Source organism: Mastigoproctus giganteus, chromosome 10, assembly GCF_048544385.1.
Source record: "Mastigoproctus giganteus isolate SK-2022 chromosome 10, ASM4854438v1, whole genome shotgun sequence".
In the NCBI taxonomy this organism is placed as follows: Eukaryota; Metazoa; Arthropoda; class Arachnida; order Uropygi; family Thelyphonidae; genus Mastigoproctus; species Mastigoproctus giganteus.
Window position 1 is genome coordinate 12,126,873 of NC_143584.1, and position 17,079 is coordinate 12,143,951.

Genomic DNA, 17,079 nt, shown 5'->3' on the forward strand with positions numbered 1-17,079 from the left:
TTTTGGAATATTAATGTGGATATAGTGTATATTTCATCTCATATATTCAATTGTATTCTGAGGTGTGTATGCAAGTATTTTTTATTATTATTATGTTTTTTCAATAGTAATTGTCATTGTGATTGAGCATATTTCAAGATGTCAATTTATTATAATATCTGTTTTGTATGGGTTTTACTATTTCATTGTTTAATTTGACAGCTGGTTATTTACTAGTGGTTCCTAAGTGGGAGTCACTTATTAGTCAAAACATTAACTTATAATAGTTCTTGCTGAATGCTATGTTATCATGTTTGTTGGCTAAAATAAATGGTGTCCTTTGGTCTTTGTTTTTGGTTGTCTCTTATTACCTCAGCTTACATACAGGTTTTACTGAAAACTTTTTTGGGAAATGATATTCATACTAACTTGTAAAAGGTTTGTAATAGAAACTATCTTACACTTTCTGGTTAAAAAATTTTTTTCTTGGTTTTGTATATAATTTTATTAATTTTGCTCATGAAACCCATTTTCTTGATGACAGTTTAATTGTCTTAATATGTTAAGTTTACATTGGATTTTCTCTTTGCTGTGGTAATATAAAGCCTTATAGTATGTGCATAGGGTTTATTATGTTATGATAGGAAAACTTCAAAATAAGAAAAGTAGTTTATATGTGAGTTGTACGTAATTGCTCTTGTAATTATTTTTGATATAGAGATGTTACATAAACATTTTCATAATCTACTTTTGATATAAAATATATATTGAAATTTAAAACTGTGATAAGTTAATATACATTTAAATTAGTCAATATTCAAAATATAATTCGGGCAGATTTTTGAGGCATCAACTGCACAAATCGGCTAATTTCTTTCAAGAAGAGCTGACTTTATGGTTCTTTCCTGAAGAACGGGGAACGTTTTTGGTAGGAATGAGTGAGAGATGTTGCTTGTATACAGCAGCAAATATAAATCATGCCGACACAGAATAGCTTTGAAAATGGTAATTCTTTCTTAAATGTTGTGTAGCAGATGCACATAATATAGAATTAGCTGTGTAAGAAGTTCCGAACATGACATTTATTTAATATAAGTATATATAATTTACTTGTATGTAATAAGTATATATGTTAATAAAATAATATTAACATATGACACCTCAGAAATGAAAGTTCAGTGTCAGTTGAACCGATTAAACTTTTGAAGAATGTTGACAAAATGAAAACACAGTAGACATCTGTAAACTTAATTTGTACATGTTAGAATAGAAGGTTACCTTGGGCTTGTGGCCTGAGACAAATCTGGTTTCCTTGTTTGTACTCTCAAAATGCATGGAATAGTTTAAATGCTTCTTTACAGAAACTTCTTTGGTGGAGTATTGGTATCCTTTCTTATGTTATAATCAAAAGATTTAAAACTTTGCAGTTGTCGAGACTATACTTTTTTTTTCTTTTTTTTTTTTTTTTTTCTCTTTTTTTCCACTGGTAGCTCTTAAAAATTTCTTTCAAAAAGTGATGGTATTATACTAACCCTAGTATAGGAAATATATGTTCACACTGCTGTCTCTGTGCAGTGATTTCTGGTCAAGATCAGCACAGCACACTGGTCCACCCTCTGTGCTTATCGGATTTAGCTCCCTGTGATTTCATTTTTGTTCTGGGACTAAAATTTAAACCCAAAGTGGATTTACTGATGTTTTGGAGATTAATGGAAATCAGTCACTACAAGAGATAGTAAAACAGGTTCCACTAGTGCTGGAAAAGATGTTACCTAACAAAGAGACTGGGCTATTACTAAAGAAACTTTATAGAACAACTATGAAGTTTAAAAGTTGCTTGTGAATATACTTTCTATTGTAATTGTTTATAGAAAAGATGAATGGTTATTTGAAAATTCTGTTACTTGTGGAATTAAAAGTTTGGGATATTTCAGAGGAAAAATCTTTTCTTAGTGTAAATTTCTGAATTGAACACTATCCTCCCCTACCTAATATTAAGTTGCATTCGGTCCAACCACACAGAAATACTTAAAAGTATCTATTCATGCAAATACACAGATTTCTGATTATTAGAGGTTTTATAAATATCATTTATTGTTAAAATGATATCAACACTATCCACACTACTTTTAATCTGAAAACAAATCAGATAAGAAAATGATGAGCAGTTTTTGTACACCATTTGACCAAAACTACATTCATACTTGGACTGTAATAACATTTGTCAATCTGAGACTTCATAAAACAAATTTTGAAAGTACATCAGTAGCCTTAAAGTTATATATTAATCTTATTTCTCATATATGCAATGAAACACAAATGATTCAACACAAAGACATGTAACAGATTATCAGCACTTTTCATTCATCAAACAATTTTTCATAACCAGTCGCATTCATACTGAGCACTTCTTGTTTTTGCCTTTCCTTTCAACTTATATGTTTCACCTGTCATGAAGAAAGAAATTTGCTTTAAGATTAGAATATTTTAAAAAATTAACATGTGTGTGTGTGTGTGACTTTATCTTTGTATGTGAAAACTATTGGTCAAAATTTTCTGTGACGTATGTGAGCTAATCCCCAGTGTAGTTACTTTGTAGCCAAGATTCTATTGGTGCCAGAATTTTTCAATGGCCCCAGTGTTTAAGAACAGATTGAAGGTTTGTTAAATTATCCTTCTCCTATTTGCAGCTCAATGATCAAAATTTGCCACTTGGTCAGCAAGGAGAATTTTAACAACACTGGATATATTAATATTGCTACATTTATCAGGCCTAGTAGAAAATACACATGGAATGATTTGACATCTGGGTGTAATGTTGAGGCCACTAAGTGCTGGAAAAAAGAAATAAAAGTAGCCAAAGTTATTTGTGGCAGTCTATTTTCAAATTTTAGCCACTTTTGTGCTCTGAGGGAATGATTTTCACACTCAGTAATAGGTGTGTAGCTACCAATCGATTTTTATGTGAAATTTTTTTACTTGTCATATATACAGATAACCCTCATATAACATGGTGGTTAGGTTCTTATAAAATCTCATGTAGTGCAAAAATGTGTTATACGGGACTAAGAACCAATACAAATTGGGGAGGAGGGGTACGTTCCAAAAGCTAAAAAAAAAAAGTCTTTTTTTTTTTTTATATATATATATATATATATATATAAAACTATTGGAAACTTAATTTTCATTAAAAATAGTAATAACTGAACAAACATCTTACAAACTGTAATACATATATGTCAGAATGTATGTTCATTTAATTTTCTTTCTCCTCATTGCTTCTAAGCACAATCAAAAGAGAATGTTTTCTCTGTTGCAGAATATCTTCACCTTCTGAACTTTCTTCTGTAGCATCTATATTTTGTGTATCTTCTGCTCTTTAAAAAATCAGTAATCTGGGTTTATTTACTTTTGCTTGATAGATCTTTGTAAATTTCATGGTATGGAGCTAAGCATTTTTGACTCTCTGTTTTGAACTTTGTGCTCCTTTTGGTCAAAGGATCTGCATTCAAAAAATAAGATTATAATTGCTTGGCTAAGTCTTGCCCTCCTGTATTTTTAGTGTAAAATTAGGAATTTCAGAATTTATCTGCTCTATCATCCTCTGAATTGATTTGGTTTACCTCCGATACCGTTTACCAAATCTGCTTCGCCAGCCTCTTTTTCTACCAGTAATTCTTGAACGTCTTCAGTAGTCATGTTATCAAAATTTTCCCCTCCTACCAACTTAGCAAGTTCTACTATCTAAACAATTCTGTTTTCTGCCAGTTCGACCATATTTCCTGAATGAACTGACTCTGGCCATACATTTTTCCAACAAGCATTTAATGTTGATAATTTCACTTTGAATGATAAAGCTATGGTTCTGATACCAGTCCACAATTTAAAAATGTTTCCATGCCTCTATCACTTCAATAGATTTGGAATCATTTTTTTTTTTTTTAAATCCATTGTAACGATTTTCTGATGTAATGAGTTTTAAAGGTAGATATAATGCCTTGATCTAGTGGCTGAATTAAAGAAGTTAGTTGTATTAGGTGGTAAGAATATTACTTCGACATTTTGGATGACTTAAATCTTTTGGATCACCTGGCGTGTTGTCCAATAGTAATAAAACTTTGAAATCTGGATTTTTCCGCTTTCAATAGTTTTCCACAGCTGGCATAAAACCATTTAGAAACCTTCCTTAAATAAATTGGCAGTTACCCAAATTATGCCTAAGTTCCTTAAGCATAATTTAGGGATGAGATTTAATTCACAACAAATAAATGATTCCAATATGGTTCTTAAGAACAAAGTTTAGTAATAGATCCCAAATAAACTTATAAACAATCAAATAAAAACCAATATAACCTTACAAAAGCCTTAAAAATCACAAACTGTGTGCTTTGAAGTCGCAATTTTTTATGGTCTCAGAACAAGTACAGGTTCGATAGCACAGAACCAAACACGAGGATTTCCCAATAATTTTTCGTTTTTTGCGTCATGGCCAGTGAGTCAACAGTGGAGATTCACAAAACAGAATGAAATGTTGAAAAATTGGATCCAACACAACAGTAGGGTTTTCTCTGCACAAAAGCTTAAATACTATGGCACGCGAGGTTTCTGCTATTCTCTGCGTTGTGCGAGGATTGCTGGAATTTATTGATCGTGTTGTAGAAGGACTGTGTTATAAGGGGGTTGCCTGTACAAAAGATAATGTAATGATCTAAAAAATTGCTCCATTAGGCAGTGGTGGAAATTTTGTAATATGGGGGTTGTGTTGTAAGTATAGTGGACACAACTTAATTGATATCAACAACCGATGAAACAAGAATGTAGCTGTTCTGTATTGTTTATTGGTGCGGAGCAAGAAATGAGTACAGTAGAGCATCAAAAATCCGAACAAGCCAGTTTTATTTATTTATTTTCTTTTATTTTTATGCTGGTGCTATAAAATAATTACAGTAAGTGCTGCCAGTTATTGTGATCACGTTTGCGAATTGAATTTTGATTCTATTAAACAGCATTTCTAATAAGCGAAAATCAGAAAAATATCCACGGGCTAAGTACAAATTGACACCTTTTTCTCTTACCAATTACAAAATTAAATGATACATGAAATTGGAATAATATTATCTACAGGTTAGCAAAATAAAAATTTATACTTACGTATATAGCTTAATTAATATACATACAGTATATTACAGTATTTCTGTTCACTTACATTTTGGGGGGGTTGTAAAATCTAAAGCAGTAAAAAAAAAAGCCAATCAATAACAAAACACAGCACGCAAAAGTGCATGTGAGATACGGAGTAAAAAGATTCTGGACAGTTTTTACAGAATTTTATTTTACCATACTAGTTTTATTTGTCTTTTAAAAGGAAGCCGAAATTTTTACCACTTGAATTGAAGATTCAGATTTTAAACAAGCTGCGAAGAGAGATCTTCATTAGCAAAATTTTACTAGGTTGGAAAGTCAGCCATAACAGACATTAAAAACAAGGAAAAAATTTTAAAGGTTTGCATCGAAACTTGATTCAGGTGGAGCAAAAAAAAAAAAAAACAACGAGAACAACTAATGACCCATCCCTCGAAGGTGCACTTTATTTGTGGCTCACACAGAGACAAAGCTTGAGAGAACCCATATCTGGAGTTTTGTTGTGTGAAAAGACAGTTTTAAAAAAAAATTAGGCAGTCCCTCACATTTTAAAGCCAGTGTTTTTATTTCTAAACTTACATAGCTTTTTTTTTTTTTTTTTTTGTGTCTCCAGAACAGTATTTTTGATAAGTTTGAAAATCAGAAGTCCGAACTACCCCTTGTCCCAGTTAGTTCGGATTATTGATGCTCTACTGTATATTAAAAAAAAAAAGGTGTAACTGGACTGAAACATTAAAAATCAAGCAGTATAAAATATTTTAATTTGGCTGTTCATTATTTCTTTTAGAAAGTCATCGGTGAAAATGAAACTATCATGGTGGTTTTGGAAATCCATAGAAACCATTCAAATAACAAATAAAGAAAATATTAAAATCAAGAATTAGGAAAGGGTCAATGCTCCACTGAAAAACAGCCAGATTGTTGGAGTACCGGTGTGGTACTTTTTTCACAGAGAAAAACTATACTAAGCAACGGCAGTAATCGAGATGCTATGTAATTGTGCTTCCACTGAAGTGGGGGGGTGGCAATAACATAAACTGAACCACTGGTTACAATATATATTGTTTTTTCTGTGTATTAGTATGTCTGATTGGGACTTCATAAAAGTGAAAACAGAAATGTTTAGTTTAAAAATATATAAGGCAATCAAAGGGTAGTGATTTATGCTCTTGCACTTTCTGATATAGTATTGAATTCTTGTATGGTTTTATGACTATGGCTGTTAGTAATAGTATTTGCCATATAGCACAAGGAAGTCACTGGCTTTTGCTGCAGTGGCAAAAGAAAAAAAAAAAAAAAACCAAGTAAGTGAGAAAGTGCAAATTATATGCTTTGCTCCTCACCCAGTAACTATCCACTTGACCTTTATTCGAACTGTCAGTCCCAAACCTGCGAGGACAACTCGTTCCAGCAGTCTAATTTAATCCTCAACCCTTGTAATTAAATTTATGACCCATAGTTCTGGAATTCTTTATAATGGTGAGGATTCTACCTTCATTTATTTTGCTAATCCCTCTCAGCCTTGTAAACCTCAATCAGGTCACCTCTCAATTGCCTGATTGCCAAGCTTTTGAAGCCCACATAATCGGAGTCTTTCCTTGTATGGTTATCTTTCTGCCGATCTCACCATTCGAGTTGCCCATCTTTGGACCCTTTCAAGCAGCTCGATATGTTTTTTCAAATGAGATCTCCATACTTGAACACAGTGTTCAAAATGTGGTCTCACTTTTCAGCTGAAATTATTAGTGATAATTTTAGCTGACTAGGAAAGTTTGGAGAATTTCCAGATTCGTTTGCTATTTTAGTAATTTGCAGTGGTGCAAATTCTTAAAATATCTTGCCCTTATGGAGATTTAAAGCGACTGGTGAGAGAAGGACATCTGTCTTGTGTTTTTAATCCTGCGTTAATTCACACTGTGGCCTGGTTCAGCTGTTTCATTGTCAGATTTTTAATAGAGGCCCATCCTACCTTTTCTTAGAAGGTAGAATGGGCAGCTTGATTAATAAGCAGCACGTTTGAGAAGAGGTTGTAATAAGTATTAAAATAAATCATGCTACAACTGAAGAAATAAAGACTTAAAATAAATAATTTTCAGTTGAAACCCAGTAGATTAAAAGCATAAAACTGATTAAAAACAGTACATGTATGGGTTTTCTAAGTTATGATTTCTGAGTGATGTGCTCCCTTTATCAAATATGGGAAAGAAATGGAAGCATGCCAGAACACATGGTTGGAGAGTATGTGTGAGATAACCATTTGTGATTGGTAATGAATGGGATTACAAAATTAAATATAAAAGGGATAGGCAAAAGAAAGGTAGGAAGGAACAGTCTTAATAAAATTCTATATAGTTTTGTAATCCCGTTTATGATCAGTCATCAGTGATTGTATTTGCTGTGGTGTTCTTCTCATAGTTGATAAGAAGCACACCATGCCAAAAGCTACTGTGTGAGTAACATTTTTATTATATTTTATTGAAATTCTTATTTTTTTCTTCAGTTTTTGTTGATTGTTTCAAGATTAAAAGTTTTTTTTTTTTTTTTTCAATTGGGGGGATAGTTGCAAAGTGGTCACACACCAACTGACAAGTTAAATAGTGATGCATGGAGGATATTTTATGTTGGTTTGGATTTCTTATAGTTCTCTCCTTATAAATATGTATTTGGAAAACTTGGAAATATTTCCAAATGTTTAAATCAACTATAACTATTTTACTTGCCAAATGAAAGACTTGGTTTGGTTCCCATTCTATTTTGTTTTCTGATATTGATGGTTTTCTGGAAGTTTTCCCCCACACACAAACAGGCAGATCTGCCTGTTTGTGTGTGGGGGGGGGGAAATGTGCAGTATACATATTCATGATCTGGGTTAGTTTAACACTAAACCAAACAGTCCAATCTGGTGAACAGGCAAACAAACAAACCATAGAGCTTGATACTGAAAGGACGGGCCTTTATTTGAAAGTTTGTCTTAAACTTCATTTGGAGGTGAAATTTTAGACTTAATTTTTAAGATGGCAGTTTAAGACTAAAGTTGCTAAGTTTAATGACTTAACAAATCAACTCTGGCCGATTAATTAAATGTGACAGAAAATCATAGCGGATTTTGTTTTATCAGTGTAACATTTGTTTACCAATTCGTGACAGTGGCTTTCAGCAAAACACCTTTACTGAACTTCTCTCTGTAAATATGCACAAAGGATTATTACACATCCTGGCACATTTGCTTATTTTATTTGCATTGAGTGTAGAAATTTTAATATTCTTATTTATATAAATTATCTGTTGATATGTTACCTAAATTGCTATTGCTCTGTTTAATTGGCCTCGGGGTATGCAGAATTTGTACAAAGGTGCTTTGTTTCCTGTTGTTGTAAAGTTCTTTGTGGTGATAGCTTAAGGGAGGATAAAGCATGTACTCTTTTGTCCAAAATTAAACTAACAATGTCATTTTCATATATTATACACCTCTGCATCAGAATGGCCTACAAAATATGAAATGTTTAGTACAGTACAGGTGTACCTCACTTCCAAAGGTGTTTATCTTTGGAATCCTCAAAAATGAAAGATTAATCAAAATGTTCTTAACCAAATGGCAGTTTTTTTCCTGCATTCCCATGGCATAACAATCGTGAATTCCTTTCCTTGGAGGGAATGTGGAGTGTATTTTAAATACAAGATGGTTGTAGAAGTCCAAAGCCCTTTCCTACTTAAAAAATAATACAGTCAAACTTGGTTATAATGAGATAACAGATGTAATGAGCAAAAAAGTCCATAATGATTTTAATTGACATGTGTTCCTATACGATTGCTCACTGCTGTAACGAATGTACTACACAGATATACCGTACAAAATTTGGTAACTGTGTAAACATTCTTAATTTCTCGGGTAGTCGAAAAAACCCAATTCTTGGAATACACAAAAATGAAAAGGGCGGCTTGGCTTTTATGACCACCTACATTGGATTAGCGTCTGATATATGACCTTGTCCTTTCGGGAATGGGGTCTATACAATAATGCACTGACATTCTGCTTGTCGCATTAACCTGTTTTTGGTGCCTCCATGGGCAGGAGCAGCAGTGTGTAGCACTCACTTCTTGATTAGACCAGGGTTCGAGCCCGTGACCAAAAAAAACATAACCAGGAGAAAAAATAATAATAATTAGGTGTGAGGTTACAAATGTCGATGAAGCATTGCTTCAGTGGTTCGCTACACAAAGAAGTGCTGGAATAGGCGGTCCAGGTCCAATCTTGTGAAGGCTCAATCAAAACAATTTGGACTCAATGATTTTTTATGTAACAACGGTTGGCTGGATCGATTTAAAATCTGAGTACAGTGGATTCTGGTTGTTTGGGCAGCCGTTTATTTGGGGCAAATCTTAAAAAACAGAACCCAATCGAGAAAATAGCCAGGGTTTACTTCGCTTAATTGGGACAACATGCCGTTTAATCGGGGCAGGAGACTGCAGCACTGGAATATTACCCTACGGTTGTCTCCGACCATGCCACATGGTTTGGTCGGATTTCTGGAGGTCACAACCATAAAACAAAACAATTAGCAATCGCCTGTTTATTGAGTTTTTCTGTTAGTGCAATCTATCATAAACGGATAGTAAACGTAACCTTATTGAATTTGCAATAATACCGACAGAATTTTCAGAATCTTCTCTTCGTTCTTATTTTTAAAGCTTCATAACTTGTTACTCTGTTTTCACCTGCACGTATCATGTTACTTGCAATTTGTGTCTACTATGTTCTTTGCTATTGATTGCTTATCTTTTTACTGTTTTAAATTTTAACCCCCCCCCCCACCTAGAAATGTCAACTATGTAGTTAGTATGTACATAATGCAGTACATATTAATTATTCTGATTATCGCGTATCATTTAATTTTAATTGGTAAGGTAATAAAAGGGTAAATTTGTGCTTAATATATCTTTACTTTTATAGCCTGTGGATAATATTCCTCCTATTTTTGCTAATTAGAATCACTGTTTAATAGAATTAAAATTCAGTTCACAAACGTGATCACAATGGCCAGTACTTACTACACATCTTATAGTGAACAGTACTTTACTGTGGTGACTCCATTTTAACGTGATTTGATTGAACAGTGAACCAATTATAAAGCGGGGACCCATTGTATTTTTAACTTTTTTTACATGAAACTTCGGATAATTGGGGCAGCCGCTTAATCGGACCAAAACTCACTAGTCCCGATGTGTCTCATAACTGGAATCGACTGTATAAGCATATTAATAGAAATATGTAGGTATATACTAATATTTTTTTTCTCTAATATTTCTTTTATTTTTTGAATCAATCTTTTTATCAACTTATTGAGAATTTTTTAAAAAAATAGGAGGTTACTTTTAATTTGTCACTGATGTAGTGAGTAACGGTTATAACAAGCATCCTTTGATGTGCGTTATAACCAAGTTCGACTGTGATTCAAATAATACTGAGCCCAGGGATGTTTAGTGACTAATTTAGAAAAATAACACAAAGTTAAATTTTTCACCAAGCTTCATTGCCTATCAAAAATCTGCATGTCTATTTTTTAATAAGCAGTCAAAGTGGGACATTTCTCCAAAGCTTCTTTCAAAATTTCCACTGGAACATTCATCTCCAAACAGATTATATCCTTCAAGCCCGAAGGAATTGGAAGAGAAATAACTTCAAACATGTTTCAACTATCCCCGAATCAAAGTTTGTTGGGATTGGGTCAGGGGGATGTTAGAGGCCAGGAATGTGGAAAATGCAATTAATAATTCTGTCTTTCATGAAGGTTTCCCATAAGAGCTGTCAGACAGTATGGGACTTGGTACCATCATGTATAAAACTTGTGCTTTAAAAATAAACCATAATGTCAAATAATTTTGCTCACAATAGACTAAGGTATTGAATGCTGTTTTCATTTTATATGTCCTTGATTGCTATTGGTTTCAAAGGAAAATGGGATCAATAATAGCATGTGCCATAAAGCCACACCATACTGGTGTGGCTTTATGGCACATGCTATTATGAACAACCACACCAACTTTTAATAGGTGTGGTTGTTCCTCTTCGTGTACACGAGGGTTTGTTCCAGCTCATCAACAATACACTGGTGTTCAAAGAAAGTGCATCTCCTAAAAATGTAATCATTTGAATAACATAAGTGGCAATATTTCTTGCAGATTGCTTTACACGTGTAGGTGATGACATAATATTACATCAGCTGTTACTTTCAACTACATAAGCATGCTCTGCAAGAGTTGTGGTCATTCCTTGCTTGTGTTAGGATGGCGAGTTATATGCAGTTGGTGCCACGAAGAAAGAGTACTATTGTTGCTTTATGTGAAGAAGGATTCTTCTTCCTGTCATATTGCTTATAGGGTGTCTTGTAATCAGTCGACAGTGAGTAGATTTCTTTCCAAATTCAAGAATACTGGTTCTGCTGATGGGAAAAAAGGAACCGGATGCAAACAAGTCTGTACACCAAAACAGGGCCGCATTTTGAAGCGCTTATGCCTTAACTGTAAAGCTTCATCTCAGCTGTGAAAAGAGAATGGGAAGAACATACAGGCGTGGTAGCAAGTGCAGTAAGAGTCAAAAGACTCCTCTTCAAAAATGGACTTGTAGTCCGTCGTCCTAAGAAGAACCCCCTCCTCGCACAAAAAAATGAAAAAAAGGCACAATTAATTTGGTGTAAGGAGCATGTCAGATGGACCCCCGAGTGGTGGTCAGTTATTTTCTCGGATGAGAAGAAATTCAACCTGCATGGCTCAGGTGGGAGACAAACGATTCGCCATAGATGTGGTGAAGAATACCATCCATATTGTATGGTGTCTACAGTGAAATTCCCTACCAGCCAAATGATATGGAGGTGCAGTTTATAAAAGGTTCCGTAAATGCCAATCAATACTTGGCTATATTGGAAGGTAAATTTCTGCTAACCATTTCAACCTGCCAAGTAAACTGCATCTTTCAGGACGACTCTGCTCCTTGTCATCGGGTGAAAAGTGTAAGTAGGCACTTTTGTAGTTACTTTAGCTTCATTTCTGTATTAGAGGTTCGACGGTAATGTGTTTACATTTGTTACAAGTGAAAAAATGGTTAGAAGAACAGTCCATTACAGCTGTTAGATGGCCAGGGAACAGCCTGGACCTGAATCCTATAGAGAACTGTTGGCATTGTGTAGAATCTGCAGTTGCCAGAAAGAAACCAAAGGCCCTTCGGTAACTTTAAGAAGCCATAATTTGCGTTTAGAACTACGAACTATCAGTTGATTGTCCTCAGAAATTGATCTCGGCGGTGTGCTGCTGTCATTGGGACCAGATACGGTTCAACTAAATATTAGTTTGCACCTGGTGAACTTTTCATTTTGTTTTCTATTTAAAATGATAAACTGGAGCAAACTGTGAGGGCTTCTGATAACATTTCAGCCATAATTATCGTGTTTGCACCATAATTTGCAACCAAAAAAGGTTGCAAAAATGCTCATTTTGGAATATTTTGAGAGCACCTGTCAAATTTTACTTAGCTTTGCCTTAACTATTAATAAAGATCTTTTGTTTATATTTCTATTTGTGTCATTAATGTAACATTCCTGTTAAATGTAACTGTTAGTGGGTGCTAGTCATTAATGTAACATACTATTGCGAAAAGGGTTAGAGATGTGAAATTCCTAGGTGATGTACTTTCTTTGAACACCAGTGTATTTATGCCTATCACATATCCATCAAGGGTGAAAGTGTGCTTTGATAGCGTTATGGTTTCATTTGATGCAGATGCTCCATTTTATAAGGAAAGAGATGAAGACACCCTGCCTTTAGAAGCTTTATGTACTGTACTTCAGGAAATGCCAGTCAACGTGCGATGTTTGTAGAGCAGTAGATTTTAAAAGCCCTGCCACAAACAGCAAGAAACTTTTTTCTTAAATAAAATACAATTGGTGTAGTACATAGAAAGTTTTGACCAGTAGTACTGCAGGGGGAAGACCAGCAGACTGTTGCGACTACGGAAATAGCTGTTGGAAGCAGCAGTCTTTTAAGTAGTTGCGTGCAAAATTTCCCATGCCAACATACCATTTTCAATTGGTATGTCAGCATAGGAAAATTGTCACTTATTCAAACATCACTTACTTGCTGATGTCAAGCCTCACGTTGTTTTTAGCATGGCAAAGTTTGTATCTAGGCAGAATGCCTGACATTACTTTTTTTTTTTTTTTCTTAAGAATTGTTACATATGTATTCTTTCTTTAAATTTTGGCAACTTTATTGCATTGTGGAGAGACAAAACATCAGTAGAACTGCATCGGACAGCCAAACTGAAGTTGTGAACATTCTATTCCAGCAGTGGTGAGCATGTGAATGACACATTGTCCCATCTATTCTGTGGTTAAACTGTAACTACAAGTTTGATTAGTGCCACTATTGTTGATTACTTTAATATTCACTTGCCTTTTGACATATGAAAACATGTCACCAGCAGTGAACTTGTTAATTCCAAATGTTACTTTGAAGGAAGTTAAGTGTGCAAAAAAGGACACCTATTAAAGTGCCTTTATCTGTATTGGAGATGTCAACATTAATTTCTAATACTTCTGGACAGGACCTAGCCTTGTGTGGCAAAAGCAAGGACTCCATTAAGCGGTTTCACTGGTATATATATACAGTACCTTCTACTTAATAACTGGCACCTTGATTTGGGGGAGGCACAATAATTATGATTTATTTTTGGTCAGCTTTGTGTGCTGCTATTTGGTTATGCAGTTTTAGTATTTTAGGAAATTAAGCGAGGTGTACCTGTACAATATTTGTATACACAACAATCAGAAACAAAACAAATCTGTACATCCCAAAATATGTTTCTAAGTTACATTAGCATTGCCAGTACTTAAATATTTATTTTGTAACAACAACAAACTAACTTGAATATGGGGGGGGGGGGTATTTGTTAGCCTGGTCTTATAAAATCATAGTAGTTAAGTAATTTAGATGTTGCATCTTTTCATAAAATTTATATCAGTGGAATGGCTAACCACCTATGCACATACTTTACAAGGCTGTTTCAATTATTTTTCACTGGTCATTCATTGATTGTTTGTATATGTATCTATGTATGTGATTTTTTTTTTACACGATATTAAATCATGCGTCAGGGTTTTGAAATATTGAAAATTCTGTTTTTTGTAATTAAGTGGTTTGTAATTTTTAGCATGTAGGTGTGTGTGTGTATTTTTTTTCTCTGATTTACTAATAATTCTGTGAGCCTATTTCAATGTATATATTTTTACATGGAAAGTCAGCAAACAGGAAACTCTGGATATTAACATTCAATTTTTTTATATATACAGTAGAACCTTATAAATCCGACATTAGGACTTAAGTCCTTTCCAGATTTTTTGAAACATAACATTGTACAATATGTCTGATAATAAAGTGCAGCATTGCCAGATTATAAAATGTTCCAGCACTGGCAAAGCAATTTGCTCCGATATTTGTAGTGTTATGACAGTTGTATATATTACTCACCTCACCTCAGTCAAGTTTCCTACATGATGAATAAAAATATTATAAATATCAATAAATAATAAGCCAAACTTGGTTTTCCAATAATTTGTACTTCAAATGTAATTTTAATTACATTTGAAGTACCAGTACATGGCCAGTATAGAGTGCCCTAGCAGTTTAATGGCTGTAAGTATCTACTGTATTCTGTATGTTGGCCTTATTGTAAATTATGTACAATCGCAAGAAACTTTAGTGCAGGCATCCTAAAGCAGTGTTTAATTGATAATCATACTCTAATATGGCATCTTTTGTGGTCATTCCTATTCACAATCAGACTGCCATTCATTTTGGCTCTACTATATATTTTTTATTTACTTTACATATATATATTATAAAATAAGGTTTATTGGTGATACTCGGGAAATTTCTGTGGCCACTGCTTTAGCAGCAGGCAAGGAAATGTTTCCTGGAGTAAATGATCGATAATTTCAAATCTTGGGGTTAGAAAACATGCACGCAACAAAGTAGCTGAAAGTATTTTAGGCATTATATTCTACACAGTTTGATTATCAACAAAACCATTCCGTTGTATTGTAGCATAAGCTTGACTGCCATCAAGGAATGTGCACTGCTGAAAGCCACAAACAATTTCTTGTGATTCTGTGTAATTTATAACAAGCAATGTAGCAACGGTTTTTTTAGAAGAAATTTTTGAGTTCCAGATTTATGAGGTTTTACTGTGTATATGTATATATTATGAACACGTGTTGTCATAATTGTATAAGATGAATTAATTGTTAATTGGTGAATTCATTCTAGTGTCAATCTTTATAGTGTCTGGATAGTCTTAAACGAATTTGTTCCCAGCTGACGAATTTATTTCCTGGTCATTTTAATCAAGTTTTTATATTATTATTTCATACTTCTCTGGTAGTACAAGTTGGTACTATTCATCTTTAATAATTCACTTATTTTGCATCATTTAGAACACTGATCATGAAATTAACAGAGGTGATGTCCCTACATTTTTTATAAAATGATTAGTCTCCATTATATTGTGAAATATGATCTGTAGAACATCCTGTATATGCTATACGAGTTCTATCACTGCATGCCACAAGCTGGTTTCATACATTAGCCTGTCAACGAAATGTTATTTTCTGGCAAGTAAGTTGTGACATTTGGAGCATTTAAGGGACATTTGAAAAGAAATGAGACAACAGTATACAATATGGTAATAAAAATTATTGCATGAAAATGAGGAATCCCCGGGATTGACATCTTTAATATACCAAGAAAAGAGAATTGATGTTGCACTTCAATGTGAAAGTTAAATGAGGCATGAATAATTGCAATTTAATGCCATTTGATGAATTGGCAACAGCATGTGAACACAAAAACTGAATGTGGTCGGTAAATGTAGCATTTGAGGTTAGCATTTCCTTGAAGAAACTTCTTTAATTACACACTGAAATATATGAGCAAGTCCTTTATTAATGAATGGATATAAAATGCTGTCACAAGCTTGGTTATTTAGGTAAGGAGCAAATTCAATCCAATGGAGAAACACACTGGCAGTATTGACATAAGCACCTACACTCCAATTGTTTATATTTGATATCTTTTAAGTCAAATATGGCATAGCAGAGACAAATACGGATTAATACAAACTCAGCAGTTAATCTATTTTTTTTTTATGAAAAAACGTGTCAGCTCATTTCATCTGTTATTTTATGAACCCAACGAAACAGGAGGGAGTTTAGTCTAGAAAGGTGAGAGCATGTATTATTTACTACAATCTGTTGGAATCGCCTTTGAAAAACACAAGTTTAAATGACTTGAAGGAGATTTTTGTTAAAATTATGAAATAGTAGTACCGTATAATGTAGAACAGAATCTCTAACAGCATTCACTGGTTGGGAATGAATTGCAGCTTTATTTAACAAAAAAAAAAATGTATATAGTTAATAGTATACTGGTATAGCATTACAATTACAAAATATCATATGAGATATTAGAACTTCCTTTTGTATATAAGGAACAAAGTATAAGGGAGTGATAAGAAGAGGAGCCAACTTAAGAACTGACTAGTAGGATAAGTATCATTAGATCCAATATTATCACAGTGTTATGCTCTTTATCTAAATTTACCTTGCTGACCAGTCTTTTTATAGCTTTTGATCTCTTCAGGTCAAATGCTGTAAAGGGTTAAATAAGTAATTTTTAACCATTAGCACATGGTATGCAGTATCTAATAAGCTTTTTTTTTTTTTTTAGGATAGCATTTGGAAATGTGCAGTTAAGAACAGCATATTAGCTTCTTAATACTCATAATTGCAATTACAGTAGTAAACAATATGTATCTAACAGACATCCACTTCTTTTTATTGTTATTAATTCAAAATCAATATTATGATATTTATTGCTGTTATATAGTTGTATGGGCTCATTTCATAATAT